The sequence below is a fragment of the Chrysemys picta genome, chromosome 5, assembly GCF_011386835.1.
Source record: "Chrysemys picta bellii isolate R12L10 chromosome 5, ASM1138683v2, whole genome shotgun sequence".
NCBI lineage: Eukaryota > Metazoa > Chordata > Testudines > Emydidae > Chrysemys > Chrysemys picta.
The window spans coordinates 22,034,122-22,052,190 of record NC_088795.1 but is presented as its reverse complement, the minus strand read 5'-3'; the positions used below and the strand labels follow the sequence as shown (position 1 = coordinate 22,052,190).

The following is an 18,069-nucleotide window of genomic DNA, read 5'->3' as shown; positions in this document are numbered from 1 at the left end:
TGGGGTGTGATGAGAGATGCCAGAGATGTGCTTGGTGTTGGAGTGTTGGGACAAATGTGTACTGTTGGACTGTGCTGGAAGGATTCTGGTTATTGTCAGAGGGACTTTGGGTAATAAACTAATCCCCCATAAAGGCTACGTATTTACTCTGTAGGCTGTACTGAATTTATTTGAGGAATTCAGGGAAACTGAGGCAAGGAACACTTGTAGGACTGTCCCCACAAGGGGACATCTGGGAGGAGGCCACATGTTTGCAGTCCCTTATCACCTGATTAGTGGGGAGTCTGTTCAGCATAAATTTCTGGGCAGATTTCACTTGTCCTTTTAGTTTTGCTTATCATTTCAGCTCTTTAGCTTTAAAATGAAAGTTTAACTTTTCAGTTAAATTATATTTTAACTGAACAGTTAAAGTGGAGAGGCCTTAATATACTGAAGGATTATCTGCAAAGAATGGTAATGGCTTTTTAATGTCTTTTTGTTTGTGCATTACTTTTTATTCTTTATTTTACTATGGCATACTTTTATCTGCACTAAAAAAACCCTGATCCAAAACATTTCATATACAATAATGAGACTGGGTTAGGGGAAAAAAGATGAGTTCAACCATATAAATACTGGATATCTATAAAAACAGCCATGTGGCAAAAGGATTAGCATTTTAAATGGTCACATCAAACAAGATGCAATTAGAACTATGTTGTTTCCCCCCCACACAGTTCAGAGCTTTCTCATATAGGAGTTTATGAACCCTAGGAGATTAAACAAGTTAGCCATAATTATGGCATGTATAAAACAATCATTTAAATGGCCAATGCTTTCCCAATGCAACTGTTCTATGGATATTACATTTTATGTTTGAACTCTGTTTTCATATTTTTCCCCTTGTTGCCTTAGGGCTTGAAAATTAATCTAGAATAAAGTAGGGTGTAAATTTAAAGTTGCTGCTAGGCCAGAATAAGAGCGCCTAATTCCAAATTAGCAAAGCGGATTAAGATAATTTGGATTAAGGAGCTCTTATTCTAGAGTAAGAGCACTGTGCTGGGGTATACACCCCACAAAGGGCTGGAAAGGGTTAAGGTGGCCTGGTAGGCCTGTTAACACCACAGGCTGCACCTGGAGGAAGAATCAGGGAGCAGGAAATTGATTGCATGCAGGTTCAACTAGGCAGGAACAGGTGGGATCTATAAAGCCAGGGAGCTGGGAAAGTATAGTCACTCCTGGTAAGAAGGAGGAGAGTTTGAAGCTGGTACACCCAGGGCAAGGAGGGAAATCAGGAGTTGTAAGATGCAGGACTGGGAGGGCTGGGAGAGGAAAGCCCAGAACAGCTGGGAAGAGGGTCCCTGGACCCTGGGGAAGAGGCATGGACGGGGCAAAGACTGTTTAGGTCACTATGGGAGTGATGGAGAATTTGGAGGACTGTACCCTGGAAGGGGGAAAACTCTGAGTGACCTAGCCAGAGAATGCTGCAGTTCCTGGGATGAGATAGGAACTGCAGACCGGAGAGAGTGACCAGGCAGAGGCACCAGACAAGCGGTGAGTGGTGTGCCCCATCAGAAAAACCCACAAATGCAGTTAAATGGAAACAGTTAATCAGAATAAATATTCCAGAATAACTCCCCATGTACACAGGCCCTTGGAAAAATGACTGGAAATAATTAAATAAAATAGAATAAATTGGTGGCAACTATCTACATTACAGTAAGGTGTGTCTTAATACCTCTGAATGCCCAGAAAGGCAACATCAAACTATATTGTATATTAATTTAAATTCAGTTAAGGTAGTACTAATAAAGTTTGTCTTAACTGGTTACCAACTATTTACTATGTAGTAATTATTTTCAGCTATTTTTCTAAAGCAATAGGAGTGAGGGGAAGATGACTGATTAAAAACAAGGTCCAGTAATAAAATATCACTGAGTGCAGGGAAGGGTTCAACTCTTTTGAAAATCAGGCCACTTATTTTATTGAATTTAGAAGCTTAGCATTAGTTAGGCTTCTATTTTTTTAAAATAAATCTTTACCCAGTTTACTGCACAGTGATATTTGAAGTACCACAGTTATTTGCTATTCTAAATGTAGTGCAATATTTCAATGCCTTAAATACCATTCCCTGGTAAATGCTGTCTATCCTTTCAATGGTGGCCAGTGTACCAGTTCTTTGTTTTTCAGTTTCAATTTTTAAAAAAATCAAATATTTCTATTAAATGCAGATCACGTCTGGAGGATGAAGATAATTATGTATTGAAATTGTAGTGATCTATTTGACAGGAGGAAGAAAAATAGACCAAATAATGGTTCATCAGACTAGCCCTCTATTTTTAGATGACTTATTTCAAGTGAAACGTGGGCCATTAGCTCATAATAGTGACTGGTGCATTTTGTTATTGAAAGAAAAACAAAACCATGTTTCCGAAGTGGGAACCGGTAGATTCACAGCAATTACTGTTTGTGGTGATGGTTAACATCCTATCCAGACAAATGTTTGAAGCAATTACTATTACAATCTGAATCCATATTATAGAGTAGATTGCCTATTAGAAGGTTCATAATATGCCTCAGTCTGTTGCAAGATGCTGAATTTTCCACACCAAATGATGGAGGTTTTTGCAGAGGATAATTAAAATGTAGTCAAAAAAGAAAATGGGACTAGAAAAACATTTAGGCAGGATTTGACTCCATTTCAGTGAGCCTCAGCCTGTTCAGTGTGCCTAATGGCTGCCATTTAACAGAACATAAGAAAATCCTTCTCCTCATCTCAATCCAAAACCGATCTAATTCAACCATAACCAAAAAATAAATATTCATTTTGGTGCTGTGCATCACTTACACCAACATTAAAGTGCATTGGGATTGTTCTAAGTGAAAGGTGCCATATAAACAGCATTAATAGGGAGATAAATCCAGGCACATTGTGCTAAACATTAACCAGGGGTTTCTGCTTTAAATGGGCAAATAGCAAGGAAATGCAGCATTAAGGGTGAAAAATGCATCCTTCACTTATGCTCTGTGCCAGTGTATTGCAAACAATGAGAAGATTGTTCCACATGTAAGGCTAGATCTTCAAGCGTTCAGATCCCAGTTAGGCATCCGATTGCTGCCATTGAGACCAATGCAGAATTCCTACTGCCATTCCTCACACTCTGAAAATGACGAGGGAGCTGCTCAGCACTTTTGAAGAACAGGCTGCTTCATTTAGGTGCGAAATGGGAGCTGAACCATGGTGGTTTTCTTGTTTTTGTTTTTTAAATCTGCCCTCTACGTGACAGAGGGGATTTTCAAGGGCTCGAAGTATAGTTAGGCACCCAACTCTGATTTTCTCCTTAGAACATCTCCTTCTACGTGGCCATAAGCAATAGACTGACTGAGTCATAGGAGGACATGCATCTAAACTGTGAGGTCCCTTGCTTTGGTTGGCTAAGCTGTAAAGATTTTGTATGTTTGACTGTGGTTGTGTTTATGGGGTGTGTGGGTGGAAGGTTGGGGGGTCACAAAGAGTTTTGCAATTTAATAATGCTGTATGTGAAGTGAGAAAATGCACTGCCAGTGAAGGTCAGCTAACCAAAGATTCAGATGATTTACAGAAGGCTATGTGTGATACGATTCTTTACTACACTTCTCTTTTCATGTAGGGTAACTCTTCCTGTGCTCCCACAAGACCGGTCTCATAGTATGTACAGAAGGAAAATGGTAAAAGATGTAAAAATCAAGCATGCACTACATGTCCTGTTCACAAAAGCGTAAAATGTACAGTGCTAACAGAGGCTTGCAACTAACCTGATTTAAAATTTGATACCTGGGAAGGAGACATGAACATCTAGTTTTAGTTTTCAAAGAGTATATTAAGCAGACCTGACAGTAAAAGGAGAATTAAGAGAGCAACAATAGCAATCACCAGTAAGATATATTACTGTAATTTAAGGCAATAAATAATAAATCCTCTACATACAGAACAATAATGAGATAAAGACTTTATGATTCTTTTTAGAAACCATGTTTATTTATTTATTTTCGATGGGGGGTGAAGGAGTAAACTGTGTACGTTGCATATTGGGTTTTCTCCTGGTTCTTGTTCTGGACAAGGCTGGATTGTTGACTGTAAAAGAAAAACAGATTCTGCTCACTAACTTTCATAAAAGTCTCTAGAATGTGTTATTCTCTAGTGAACAGGATTTTACTGATTCCTATTTGAGTTCAGATTTCAAATGTAAACAGAGTTAAGATTTCCAAGTTCCTCAACCTGCTCACATTTTGTTTCTTTCTTTATCAAATAAAGGAGGAGCATGTGTATGATCTGAAATTAACACTTTCCTGCAATAGCAAACATCTTTCATATAACTAGTTGGTTTCATAATAGTTCCACTGTAGTCTACCTCAACAAAGCCATTCATACAGTGGTGTGATTAGTGCATTCTTGATCTTCAAATGTAAGGGTAAAGATATACAAGTCTGTTCCATGCTTGCTTTTCTCTTCCTTGCACTCTCCAAGGAAAAAAATATGAAATAAAATGACCAATGCAGGAATCAATTTGTACTAGCAGTATACTATGTTCATGTGAAGACTTAAATTGAGTCTCCTCCACTTCCACAAACTCTCTCCTCCACTCCAGGGAAACTGGGTGTGGCATTTTCACAAGTTGTACAATTTGTATAACGGCCATTAACTCCACTGAGAATGGAATTAGTCTAACACGGAGTACCTTTAGAAACACACCTTGGGTATATTGGGACAAGCTCCTGAGGAAAAACCCATGAATGCATAGAGTGCCAAAATATGTTGCTATAAATGGAGGACCAGTTGCAATCACTCCAATTTCTTCTCCTTTTCAGGCTATCTTTATTTTTCATAACATTCCAATATTCTGAGCCTTTTCTTTCAGTGGATTTTTTCCCATCTGCCCCTTCTATTCCTTTGTCCTTTGTCACAATTTCTCCTTAGTGGAGATGAACCCACTATACTGTTCATCATTCAAACTGAACTTCTGAACCATCAAGATTTGGTTTGAAACAAGGCAAAACAAATTAATCTGTCTTAGTTGTATCAGCAAAAAATGATAGCTAAGCTAAGCATACACTATACCCCAGTTTGGTTTTTGTTTGTTTGTTTTTTGGTCATGCACAACCATAATTTTTGGAGTGCCAAACTTTGCCTATAATCAAGGGCCTCCAGTGGTTTATGAAGATTGGGAAGCACAAAATACAGCTATAGAGCTGTGCCTTTGTATCGTGATGTACATTACTTAAAATGATATTCTGTGTTTGAGTACTGAAAAACTAAGAAATATTTAATACACTAAAAACTGGTGAAGATGTAATGGATGCCTGATTGTCATGTCTCATTTTCAGAGAAGAATGGGGGCTGAAAGTGGAAGCTCTGTTTTTTTTTTTTTTTTTTTAAATGTTGTTTTTTGGGGTTTTTTTCCAAAGAAGAAATGTAAGTGCATACTTCCTTAAAATTTAACCTGTTGGTGTATTATTTTGTTATTACATTACTGTCTAATCCCAGGTGTGTGGTGGCAAGCAACTACTTCAGTATAGTATACTTAACCAGAATGTGGGCTGGTCCAAACTAACCCCCCACTTCGAACTCAGATACGCAACTTCAGCTACGTTATTCATGTAGCTGAAGTCGAACTATCTTAGTTCGAACTTACCGCGGGTCCACACGTGGCAGGCAGGCTCCCCCGTCGACTCTGTGTACTCCTCTCACCAAGCAGGAGTACCGGCGGCGAGCACTTCCGGGATCAATTTATCGCGTCTAGACAAGACGCGATAAAATCGATCCCAGAAGATCGACTGCTTACCGCCGGACTCGGAGGTAAGTATAGACGTGCCCTGTGTTTGTTTGTAACAGTTACTCTATTGGGACATCTCCCATGGAACTGCTTTCACTTAATGAGTGAATAGAGATGACTCCTGCTTACTTGGGACATTATTAGCAGAAATTCCACTTAATAAGGATACATTCAACAAGGGCCAAAGGATTAAATAGTGTTTAACCAGGTGTTAAATAAGCATGAAACTCTAGTCCCTGATCTTTTAATAAAGTTGCCAAATAAAGTTTAAAATAAATAAAGACAAAATGCAGTACATATTTATGTTGGTTTTATATGTTTATTCAGATGTTTGATATTTCATGTTACTTTATTTCTTTTCAGGCATATATTTTTTTAAATCCTTAATCAGGACAAGTCCATACAGGTTTCCTAATTAAAATAAAATTACTAGAATAGAATAGTTTATTTTATCTGTTTGAGAGTTTGAATTAGCAGTGAGTTATATTTATCACTTGTCTTGTCCCAGAATACCTACTCTTATTTATAGGACTGCCAAACAGTGTGATTTGATTACAGTACCTCAAAGAATAACCGTAAGAGCATCAGGCGTTCTTCATGCAATCTAATGAGTTGTAGGACTAATGAAACACAAGAAAGGAAACAATCAGAAATGTTTATCCAACACTCCTACTCCTCCTCCAGCTTTGGTGGCACAGGTACAATTGAGTCCAGATTTGAACCACTCCTCTTTGGGGTTTTGCTAAACTCCAATAAATCCTTTGTCTTGTCCATCTCTAGAAACTATGAGTTACGTTTGGCACTGCAAAATGATGATGATTATTTCAGGGAAACCTTGGATGGATGGTCAGTAGACGCTGGGAAAGGAAGGCTGATCCTGTGCTTATGTTGATGGGATTCTATAGACTTTGGCTCAACTTCCTGCTCTGCCACAGATGCCCCATGTGACATTGGGCAAGTCACTGTCTCTCTCTGTTCCCAAACTGCAAAATGGGATAATACTGGGGCATAATTAAACGGTGGTAAGATTGTGAGGTACTCAAATATTATGGTAATAGCAGCCTGTGATTGGGTGATTCCCCCGAAGAGTCCTTTCAAATCTCAGTCACTGAGCACAACCACTCCAGGTCGTCTTCACCACCACCACCGTGCTTTATTATATATTTACAATAAGCTTCCCCCACTTCCTTTTGTGGAAGGATAGAGTAGTATCAGCCACTCCTGCCTACTTCTGTCTTCCTTCAAGCTCCTTACTCTCTTCCTAGCACTTCCTTCCTTCCTTCCTAGCTGCTGGGCATACTTCCACCCAATTATCCTCTCAGGTGTATCTCCACTGAGTTAACTGGCCGCCTCCTGCCAACAGCCTGTCTTTCAATCAGACCTCAATTAATATAAATTGGTGGGGATTTAAGTGACAGGGTGCTGAATTAGCTCCTGAGTCAGCACATCCTGTTACACTGCCATATAAGTATCTTAGACGGTAGGTCGCTATTCTTTGAAGCATCTAAATATTACTATTGTTTGTTTGAGTGCCAACAGTAGGTTGGGCATTGTAGAGAACCTAGAGTAAGACACTGTCTCCTCCCCAAACAGATTACAATCCAATTGTTAAATGCAGTGTTTGAACTGGGGGGAAAAAGAATAATGTGCTCTCCTCCTCAACTTTTTCCATTTGCAGCTTTTTCCTCCCTTTTCCATAAAGCAGCAATGCGAAGGAGGTATGACACTAACCATCTACGTGCACGGAGGAGCCACACCTGCTCAAAGGCTGTGTCTGACATTATCCAAACTTGAGTGCTAATGTTGTAAATACTCGATGAAACTTACGAATTTATGTCCAGCTATTAGTTTGACTAAAATCCAGTGTTCTGTGCTAAGCTGTGGAATTTAATCATGCTACCATCGATAGCTATCAGTTACACTTAAAGTGTGATAAGCTTTGTTACAGTAACTCAGTGGTGACCCTATCTGACAAATTCATTTTGAATTGAGTTAGAAAGGAGTCATTAAAATTTCTTATGAATTTGCTTACACATCTGAAAATTCCTCCATCACTTGAGCTTGAAGCTTCTTGTTTTAATTGGTCATCGAGACCTTTCAAGAGGGGTTTAATAGAAAGTGTGACAGACCCAGACCAGTGGGGTACCAGAGTCTGGTAGAGGGCAAATATACTGGTCACTGGATAAGTAGTTTTCTGTTCCCTGAGTGACCAGAGCAGGGGCTGCCCTAGAGTATTCAGGAACCTGCTAGAACCAGTTAAGGCAGGTAGGCTAATTAGGACACCTGGAGCCAATTAAGAAGAAGCTGCTAGAATTAATTAAGGCAGGCTAATCAGGGCACTTGGGTTTTAAAAGGAGCTCATTTCAGTTTGTGGTGTGAGTGTGAGGAGCTGGGAGCAAGACGCATAAGGAGCTGAGAGTGAGAGGGTGTGCTGCTGGAGGACTGAGAAGCACAAGCGTTATCAGACACCAGGAGGCAGGTCCTGTGGTGAGACTAAGGAAAGTGTTTGGAGGAGGTTATGGGGAAGTAGCCCAGGGAGTTGTAGCTGTCATGCAGCTGTTACAGGAGGCACTATAGACAGCTGCAGTCCCCGGGGCCCTGGGCTGGAACCCGGAGTAGAGGGTGGGCCTGGGTTCCCCCCAAACCTCCCAATTGACCTGGACTGTGGGTTCTTCCAGAGGGGAAGGTCTCTGGGTTGTTCCCCAACCCACATGGTGAATCTCTGAAGCAAGAAAATCCGCCAATAAGCGCAGGACTCACCAAGATAGAGGAGGAACATTGTCACAAAAGGTAATAATGTCATTCCTCTAGATGAAATTAAAAAGCGGTACTGCCCCTTGGGGAGGTGTTCATAGAATATCAGGGTTGGAAGGGATCTCAGAAGGTCATCTAGTCCAACTCCCTGCTCAACGCAGGACCAATCTCCAACTAAATCATCCAATTTTTTGCCCCAGATCCCTAAATGGCCCCCTCAAGGATTGAAACTCACAACCCTGGGTTTAGCAGGCCCATGCTTAAACCACTGAGCTATCCCTTCCCCCTTGGAAGAAGGACTGTTTGTAGAGATATGGGATATGAGATTTATGGATATTTCTAGTCCTCTAACCCATTTTCTTTTTTATATTTGTCATCATGAGCAGCCTATGACAAGGAGCTTCAAGCTCAGCATGATCAACACTGAGTGTGAGATTAGCACATCAACACTTTGCCAGGGTTTGAGTTAGTACGCAAAGCGTTCTTCCATTGGCACTGAGCATGTGGGAAATATTTGTCAATATAGAACAGACATTCTAGGGAAGCATATTTGTTTTGAAATTGATGGGGGGGAGGGATATAGGTATAATTCTTTCTCTTGTCAAGGACTGACTTGAATGTTCCCATGGCAACCCAGCTCAGTGCTCTCCTTAGGCAGCTGCTGATTACACTTGGAATTTTATTTGCATTCGTGATTAAGGAGGAGTATAAAAGGACTGAGGTAAAGAATTAAAAAAAGCAATAAGAGGATAAAAGGCCTTTCAATCAATGTTCCTCAGCAGCTTTAATTAAAAAAAAAAAAAGAGAGAGAGAGAAAGAGATGCTAGAATTTCAGAAACTTTTATTTAATAGTTGAATGGCTGTTGCAGTGGTATTGGAGAATTTCCTGACATCCTGAACTTTTGCACATTTATATACCATTATAGGGGGGGGGGAAATGTATTTTTTGTTTTCCAGTGATGCCTAATGTGTGGGTTTTTTTGTTCGTTTATTTTTTAAGAATAAATACATCTTTCTGGCCTGAAACTGTATTAAGATGAAGGAACTTTATTATCTTACAATATTATTTGGTCAGATCCTCCAAACTCTTTTCTGTAAGGGCATTCAGATATTCGATATCAGTGTACTTTGGCTTTTAAGTCCATAAGTGTTTGTTCTGTCACACGTAACATGCAGGGAAAATAAAGCCATCACCACAGCTTCCTACACTGTAAATATACATCAGGAAGACTGCAAGAACATGAAGATTCAGAAACAAAGGCCTTCAGTAACCAATGCTCAAATCTCTTGAGTTACTGGTGTTGCATGGATAAAACAGAGGGCAGAATCTGCCCTTACAGGTGTATTGTGCTATAGATGAAGATGTACAACTGCTATTCCTGTTATTGAGAGGGCAGTGTATCAGTGGCAGAATAGACAGAGTATTCTGGGGGGGGAAAAAAAGCTAGGATTTCCAAAGTGGGTGAATTTTCCCGTGCTTAAAATTAGTAACTGGCTCTGTTTTTCAGATAATATCTGTAGGAACTGGATTTTCTTGCCATTAATCCAGGTGGTTGTATGGCAGAATTGGCAATACAAGCACACAGAAACGTGCAAGCATCAATTTGTTTCCTTAGCATAAGCACTAAAAGCTACAGATTTAAAATATTTTTAAAGGATTTGATTGTTCCTTTTTTTTTTTGCTGTTAGCTTTTTCATACGGTAGTGTACTCTGGGGCTCATGGCCATGTTCATTTTGGTGAATGGTGAGCCGACCTGGAGGCATTGGGGTCTGAATTTGATTTAGGCTAGTCCAAGGTTCAGAGTTAAGTTTTTGAGCCCAAAATGGTGGTTGATGGAGGAGAGTTATGGGCCAAAGCCCACTGAAGTCAATGGCAGTCTTTCCATTGACCTCAATGAGCATTAGTCTTAAGGTTTCTGATATAGATGTAATTATTTTTATTTTTTTTATTTTAATAAAACCATCAAGATGTGCATCTGAATTATATTTGAAATTCACCTGTGTAGAAGTCTTGTGCACCACTTAAATCCTGCTTAAGGCCTATTTTGTCATAGAAAGTGGAATTTAAGTGGTGCACAAGCTTTTTGTTGGCCTCTACACGGGGATTACAGAATTTCACCCTGGTGGAATAACCATGTGATCCTCTTACGGTAATCATTCCTTCTCACACCAACCTTCTGTTGTCTGTTACTCTTATATGTATTCAAAAATTTTATTGCAAGTGCATTGCGTAGGGACCCTGCTTGAAACCTTGCCCCTTTGAGGTCAGTGGGAGTTCTGTCATTGACTTCAATGGAACCAGAATTTCAACCCATGGAACCACAGCATGTCATTAGTAACAATTAATTAATTATATTATATAATTTGTTATAAATAATTGTAATATATAATTATATAATAAGTGAATACTGCCAAACTCTCAGAAGATTTCTGCCATCTTGAAAGGTATAAATTTCCCACTGAGTAACTTCTTTCTCAGATTTCTGCCATCTGTCTGTCTGTCTAGGTACTGTTCTGTGCCCCATTATTAAAGTATGTAGGTGCCACTGCTGGAAAACAGGCCCCCTCTGAGTTTGGATCTGATCCAGATTAAGGACAATGTGGGCAGGAGCATAATAAGTACCTTATTAAAACCTAGAGAAGCAGACAGAACTGGGGTCTTGGATTCAAGCTGCCCCAAAATTTAGAGGGACTTAGCATCTGTCATATCATTTAAAGACCCTTTTCTAATTTCTGTGTTACATACAGCTGATTGGGTGGGCATTCCTTGTTAAAAGCAGGAGATTGTCTTTTGGATAGCAACTGTCACCTGGATGGAGACATTTCTGGCTGCTTGGTAAGGTGATTGCAGACAGTGGCTATTCCAAAACATAGCCTGTTGCCTTTAAAAAGGAATGCTGACCCAATCAGCTGTATGTAACACACATGTAAGTAGTCCCATTGAAGTAGGGTGAACAGATAACCTGATTTTATAGGAACAGTCCCGGCTTTATCTTATATAGGCACCTACAGCCCCCCACCTCCTGCCCTCTTTTTTTTTTTTTTTTTTTTTTTTTTTTTTTTTTACACTTGCTATCTGGTCACCCTACATTGAAGTCAATACTTCAAGTTAAATCTGTGTGTAAATATTGCAGATGTTTTTGGCAGTTTCAGAAGTAAAACCTGAAAACAAGTATGAGCCTAGACACAATCTGTATGTGCTATATATGATGTGAGATGTTTACATAAAAGCATGTATTTAAAATGAATGCACTTTATGCCCACTTTTAGGACTCCTTTACACTTTTCTGAAAGTTTGATGGGGCCCGATGGCAAATAAAACCATCCCCTAATATGAAGATGAGATGTGGTGATTTCTACAATTAGTCAAACTCTGATTTTTGCTACATCATAAAGTATAACAAAAGGGCCATCTTTTAAAATGGAATAGCTTACCTCAAAAAATATGTGTTTAATTGTTCTGTGTTTGAACCAGCCTCTGTATCCTCATCAGCAAACTTCTCAGGATGTTTCTGCTATGACTAATAGATTTGCCATAGGCATCCCTTCTCTTGAACCCTTCTCCCCATTAGCATCCCAATTTTCTTCCTATCAGCTTTACTTTTTTTAATTGGACTGTTATCCAAAAAAACTGTCAAAAAAACCCTATTCATACTTTTAAGGGTACTCAGGAGGGAATGCTGAGGGAAGTAGACACCAAGAGAAGGAGTGAGAAAAAGTGCACAGTACATCATTTATCACTACTTAGCATCATCATTGATGTGAGAGAGAGCTGTGAAGGGCTGAGGATTTTTACTGGAAAATGTCAGAATGTTAGATTTGTAACAATGAACTTGATGAAAATGAAGAATTACTGCAACTGTGATATGCCAGATCTGCTGATACAAGAAAATGCAGTATACATGAAGAGACATCAGTCCTCTTCAATCAGTAGCTATCAACCTTTCCATCACTCCCTTGGCATTTCAAATTTCCACCCAACTTGGTGAAGAATGCATATGTACCACCATGTGGATAGGGGGGAAGCAATAGATGTGCTATATCTTGACTATTGTAAAGCTTTTGATACTGTCTCGCATGACCTTCTCATAAACAAACTAGGGAAATGCAACCTAGATGGAGCTAATATAAGGTGGGTGTAAAAATGGTTGGAAAACCATTCCCAGAGAGTAATCGTCAGTGGTTCACAGTCATGCTGGAAGGGTGTAACGAGTGGGGTCCTGCAGGGATCTGTTCTGGGTCACCCGAACACCCCCGCAGAGCGCCATGCTGCCGAACACCCCTGCAGAGCGCTGCGCCGCCGAACCCCTCCCCGTGGAGCGCTGTGCCGCCGAACACCCGCGCCAAGCTGCTGAACCCCCGCCGAGCGCCGCAGAACACTTCCCCCCCCCCCCCCCCAGAGCGCCGCACTGCCAAAGCCCCCCAGCGTGGAGCGCCGCCGAAACCCCCGTGGAGCGCTGTGCTGCCGAACACCCCCGCCCTCCTGCGGAGCACCACGCTGCCGAACACCCCCCCACACCCCGCACGGAGCGCTGCTGAACCCCGCGCCGCTGAACACCCCCCGCCGAGCACCTCGCCGCGCTGCCCCCTGGCCACCCCAAGATTGGCTGCTGCTTACCAGATGCTCCCTCCCCCCCAAGCACGACCTTGGTTGGCTGGTGCCTGGAGCTGGCCCTGTGAAAGGGGGAGAGAGCGGAGAAGGAAGCAAGAAGTGAGAGAAGATGAGGATCTGTAAGATGCTTGTCTTCTATGGGTGTGACCTTCAGTATCACGATTAAATAATGGTGGACTTTTAAATGCCACATAAGCAACTCTCATTAGGTTCAGCTTGGGACACATAAATTGTATCATGTTCCTATACTAGTCAATAATACTCACCACAAAGAAGACTAATCTTGAAAGGACATGCAGTCGCTTTTAATATGTTGAACTAGTACGGATCTGAAAAGAGGGCTTCCTAATAGTAGTTGAGGGCACATATATGCTGCATCTGTGAGATGTGATGCCTAGTGTGGATAGACAGATTCACACTAGCTCAAGCTGAGTTAGTTCACTAAAAATAGCAGTATGGACATTGTGACGGGGCAGTGTCTCAGGCTAGCCACCTGAGTCCAAGCCCACCTGACCCCACCCAAGGCCAAGCTTGTGTGGCTAGCCCAAGCTGCCACCAATACCCAAAACTCTCACTGCAATTTTTTTAGCCCACTAGCTCAGCCTGAGCTGGCTCAAGTATGCCCACCTGTGGTGGGAACCACATTTTCCAGCCAGCCCAGCGGGGGGAGGGTCAAATGATCTTCAAGGGGCCCAAATTATTGCCAGAGAGGCCAAAATACGTACATAGTTATCTAGTGGAACAGCAGCAGATTGGGGAGTCAGCATCTTCTATATAAATTATAAATCCTAGTAAAATATTAACAATAGCCAAATATTACTTTTATAATCTCTCAAAATCCAACATTTTCCACGGGTCTAACTAGCCACAGGGAGGCTGTTTTTTTAAATGCAGGGACCCAAAAATACCCACTTGCCCCCCTCACCCGGTAATAGAACCCTAGAGCCAGCCCTGCCTTCCAGCTGCAGTATAGATATACCCAAACAGGCATCTGCATCTTCGCATAAATCTGATCTAAACCTGAACTAGAAAACAGGAAAACCATCTGAATGTATCATCATATTTCCAATATGAAGTAAAGCTGAGTGGAAAAATGAATCTTGATTTATAGTTCCCATGGAATGTTCTGATTGTAGAGAGAAACTTCAATATAGTGAAGAGATATCTTGAACACAAACATGACTTTTAATTAAAATGATAACAGACTGAGAGAGTGAATATGCAAAATCAGCAACTCAGACAAATGTTTCTCATTACTGAATTAGAAACCTCTGTGGTGTCTTCATTTTCTGATATGAACCTTATGTGGTTTAAATTGTGTGATTGATCTGGTATAAAATCCATGAGATACACTTGTATGCATTGATGTGATAACTATAACCAAATACAGCGTAAGTATTAGAATAACACAATGCAATTGTAATCCCTAGCTTTAGCACTTACAGATGATTTTAGTGTATGTGTATGGAAGGGCATATTTTAAAGCTCCTGGCTAAAATGGACTGTAGTCAAATTCAAGCCAGCTAAAGCTCCTAGAAATAGTTCAGGTACTTGGCAAGCTGTAACATGTGACTGTTAATGAATGCCATATACACCTCTACCCCGATATAACGCGACCCAATATAACACTAATTAGGATATAACACGGTAAAGCGGCGCTCGGGGGGGGGGGGGGGGGGCTGCACACTCTGGCGGATCAAAGCAAGTTCGATATAACGCGGTTTCACCTATAATGCGGTAAAAAAAATTTTGGCTCCCGAGGACAGCGTTATATCAGGTAGAGGTGTATAATGCTATCTTGTCCTAGGCTTTTGCAGTTTTTTCATGTAGCACTTGAAGGTATTGATCTGCTAATTATTATTAATTTTTATATTTACTTACTTAGGCTGCTGCTGGAAAAGATAAATATTTTTAAAGAGAGATGATTTTCCATTTTCATCCTGGCCATAATGCCATTTGTCATTTCAGATTGTATTTAGCAAGGGTGACATAATGTTTTGTGACATCATGTTTATTCCGGTGATCACTAGTTAGTTGGTTTGGTCATTAGTTGTATTTTTTCGGGGTGGAGAGAGGACATGCTAGTTGTGGTGAGAATAGTTCTGCGTACACCCTAGAAATTCCTAGCAGACCTCTATTGAGCCGCATACCCAGTAATGGGTATATTCCAAAATATCCTAAATCTGGAAGTTTTGACACGTTTCTGATAAGGTTTTCTTTGACATTTGTGAACCATTGGCAAGCACCGATCCTGAAGATTTGTACTTCCAACACTTCTTTCCTAAACTGGTAAATATACTGTGTTAGGGAGCTAATACCTCTATCAGAACATCTTGGTCTTAAATTATAATGGATTGATTGGCCTGTGGTCAAGCCAACAACTATTTTCACCCAAATGAGCCAACTGGAGAATTATAGTCAATATGCCTGTGTACACTTCTTTGTTTTTTCTCCCAAGGGGTGTGTGTGTATGGGGGTTGTTGTTTGTTTTTGTGTGTGTTCGTTTATGTATTTCTTAAAACTCATTGCACAGGGTTTTGGGAAGTTCTTGGGTGAAGTCTGCTGTCTGTGGCGTCTCTACAGCTACCAGGTTTTCCCAAATTCACCCTCTTAAGTCCTGATTCTTTTTGTACTTACAGTGATGTCAATCAGAAGTAACTCAACTGAGGTCAATGGACCTGCACTAATGAAAAGCAAGTGCAAGAATTTTTAGCAATGTTGACAGTGGTTTCTCATTGACAAGATTTTAATTCCATAAGGAGACCTGCTACATCATTGGCAATCCCACTAAGGCCAGTGAAGGTTCAGAAATGCTGGAAATCCTCACTTGCTGTACAGTTGCTGGTTGTCCATTGAGAACAGGTGTGCACATCAAAAATAATTTATAACGCAGGCATCGAGGGCTCATTTCTTAGTCGATGTCTGATTCAAGATAGCACGGAGAGCTTCTTTAAATTCAGACAAGTAAGTAGTGACTTAGGTTGTAAGGCAGTTGGGTTAGATAAATAATCATTGTATTTTTAGGCCTTTTGTATGTGTGGGTTGCTGCTTTAGTTGTGTTTGTTTTTAATTTGACAGTTTCTTAGCAATCTCCAACTAATGAGTCAGCCAGATCCCAGTTTCCATGATATTTAGTTAATGCAATGCCTTCTAAGTGGGGCCTGTCACTCCACTCGGACATACTTCAGTGAGACAAACAGGAAATCTGCCTATATAGAAGCTAGGGTTACCATTCGTCCGGATTTACCCGGACATGTCCTCCTTTTTGTGCAAAAATAGCGTCCGGGGGGGAATTTGTAAATCACTCAAAATGTCCGGGATTTCCCCCCTCCCCGGCAGAGCAGAGCGAGCGGCTGGGAGGGCTGCAGGAAAGTCATGGGCTGGACTCCGGAGCAGCTGTAGAGGAGCTCCTCCTCCGCCCCCCCCCCTCCCTCCCTGCATTCTGAGCCGGCAGCTCTCCCCGGCAGCCCGGCTCCGGCAGCACTATGCAGGGCCAGGGACCGGGTTTTGTTGTGCTGGGGAGCGCAGCCACGTGTCCGGCTCGCACAGAGCCCAACACCCTGTTCTGAACAGCAGGGTAAGGGGGCCAGGGGGCAGGAGAAGGGGCAGGGAGGTTCTGGAGGGGGCAGTCAAGAAACGGGAGGGGGGGTCGGGAGTTCGGGGGGGGCTTTTTGGGGGGAGTGGAGAAAGTTTTGGGCAGTCAGGGTACAGGTAGGGGGTAGGGTCCTGGGGGGCAGTTGGGGGGGGTCTTAGGAGGGGGCAGTTAGGGGACAAGGAACAGGGAGTCTTAGGTAGGGGGTGGGGTTCTGGAGGGCAGTTAGGAGCAGGGGTCCAAGGAGGGGGCAGTCAGGGGAAAAGGAGCGGGGGGGGTAGGGGGCTGGGAGTTCTGGGGGGGAGCTGTCAGGGGGCAGGAGTGGGGAGAGGGATCGGAGCAGTCAGGGGACAGGGAGCAGAGGGGTTTAGATGGGTTGGGAGTTCTGGGGGGGGATGTCAGGGGGTGGGGAGTGGTTGGATGGGGCGTGGGAGTCCCAGGGGTCTGTCTGGGGTGGGGGTGTGGATAAGGGTTGGTGCAGTCAGGGGACAAGAGGCAGGGAGGCTTAGACAGGGGGTGGAGTCCTGGGGGGCAGTTAGGGGCAGGGGTCCCAGGAGGGGGCAGTCAGGGGACAAGGAACGGGGGGGTTGGGGGTTCTGGGGGGGTGGGAAGTGGGAGGGGCAGGGGCGGGGCTAGGGCGGGGCTCCTCCCGTCCTCTTTTTTGCTTGCTGAAATATGGTAACCCTATAGAAGCTAGGAAAGTCACACCTTACTCCCTGCCTGCATTTTATGAATATGAGCATATTGATTCCCTCAAAGCATCTCTACAAAGTGCCAGAAGGATGGCATGAAGTAAACACTTTAACTCCTGCTCTGTTACCATTCTCATCCTCATTTCCTCCAACCCATCAAAGCTGTTTCAATGAAGGAAATTCTTTCTAGTCACTATACCCATATCTCTCTGTAGGATTTTTCGACAGTCCCTTGAGAAAACTTTTAATTAAGCAATAGCATGTGACTGAATTTGTGCTCCTTTGGAGCAAATCACAATCACTCAAGTGCATGTTTTATAAAGCAGCTACAATTGAAATAATTTTGTTTGCTTTTTGTTTTCATTAAGTACATTATAATTTGGACTTAGATACACTTGAACAAAAATTTAGAAACAAAAATATCCCTATTTCCATTTTTATTTTTGGTAGATTTTTTTTTTGGCCTGTATTCCCTTGCCCTATCTTGTGATTAGTAAAAGGAGAATGGGGAAAAAAATTAGAGGTCCTAGAATATTAAACACAATTAGGCGTTTTGTGACTGGCATGATGGCTCAAATTCTACTCAGTGATTCTGTATACCAGAATTGGTTGCATCTTGGTGGAGG

General features: G+C 41.9%; 1 protein-coding gene across 4 annotated transcripts in view; it reads left to right on the top strand.

Moving 5' to 3' along the window:
• GRID2 (glutamate ionotropic receptor delta type subunit 2) overlaps positions 1-18,069 on the top strand; it is a 1,049,702-nt gene that overhangs the window by 552,909 nt on the left and 478,724 nt on the right. Inside the window, exon 1 of one of the 4 annotated variants that reach the window (XM_065596094.1) lies at positions 1,238-1,533. The exons of the other annotated variants lie outside the window; for them this stretch is intronic. The gene's annotated coding sequence lies outside the window, so the exon portion shown is untranslated. Of the gene's footprint in view, positions 1-1,237; positions 1,534-18,069 lie in introns of those variants that run through there. 4 annotated transcript variants of the gene reach the window in all.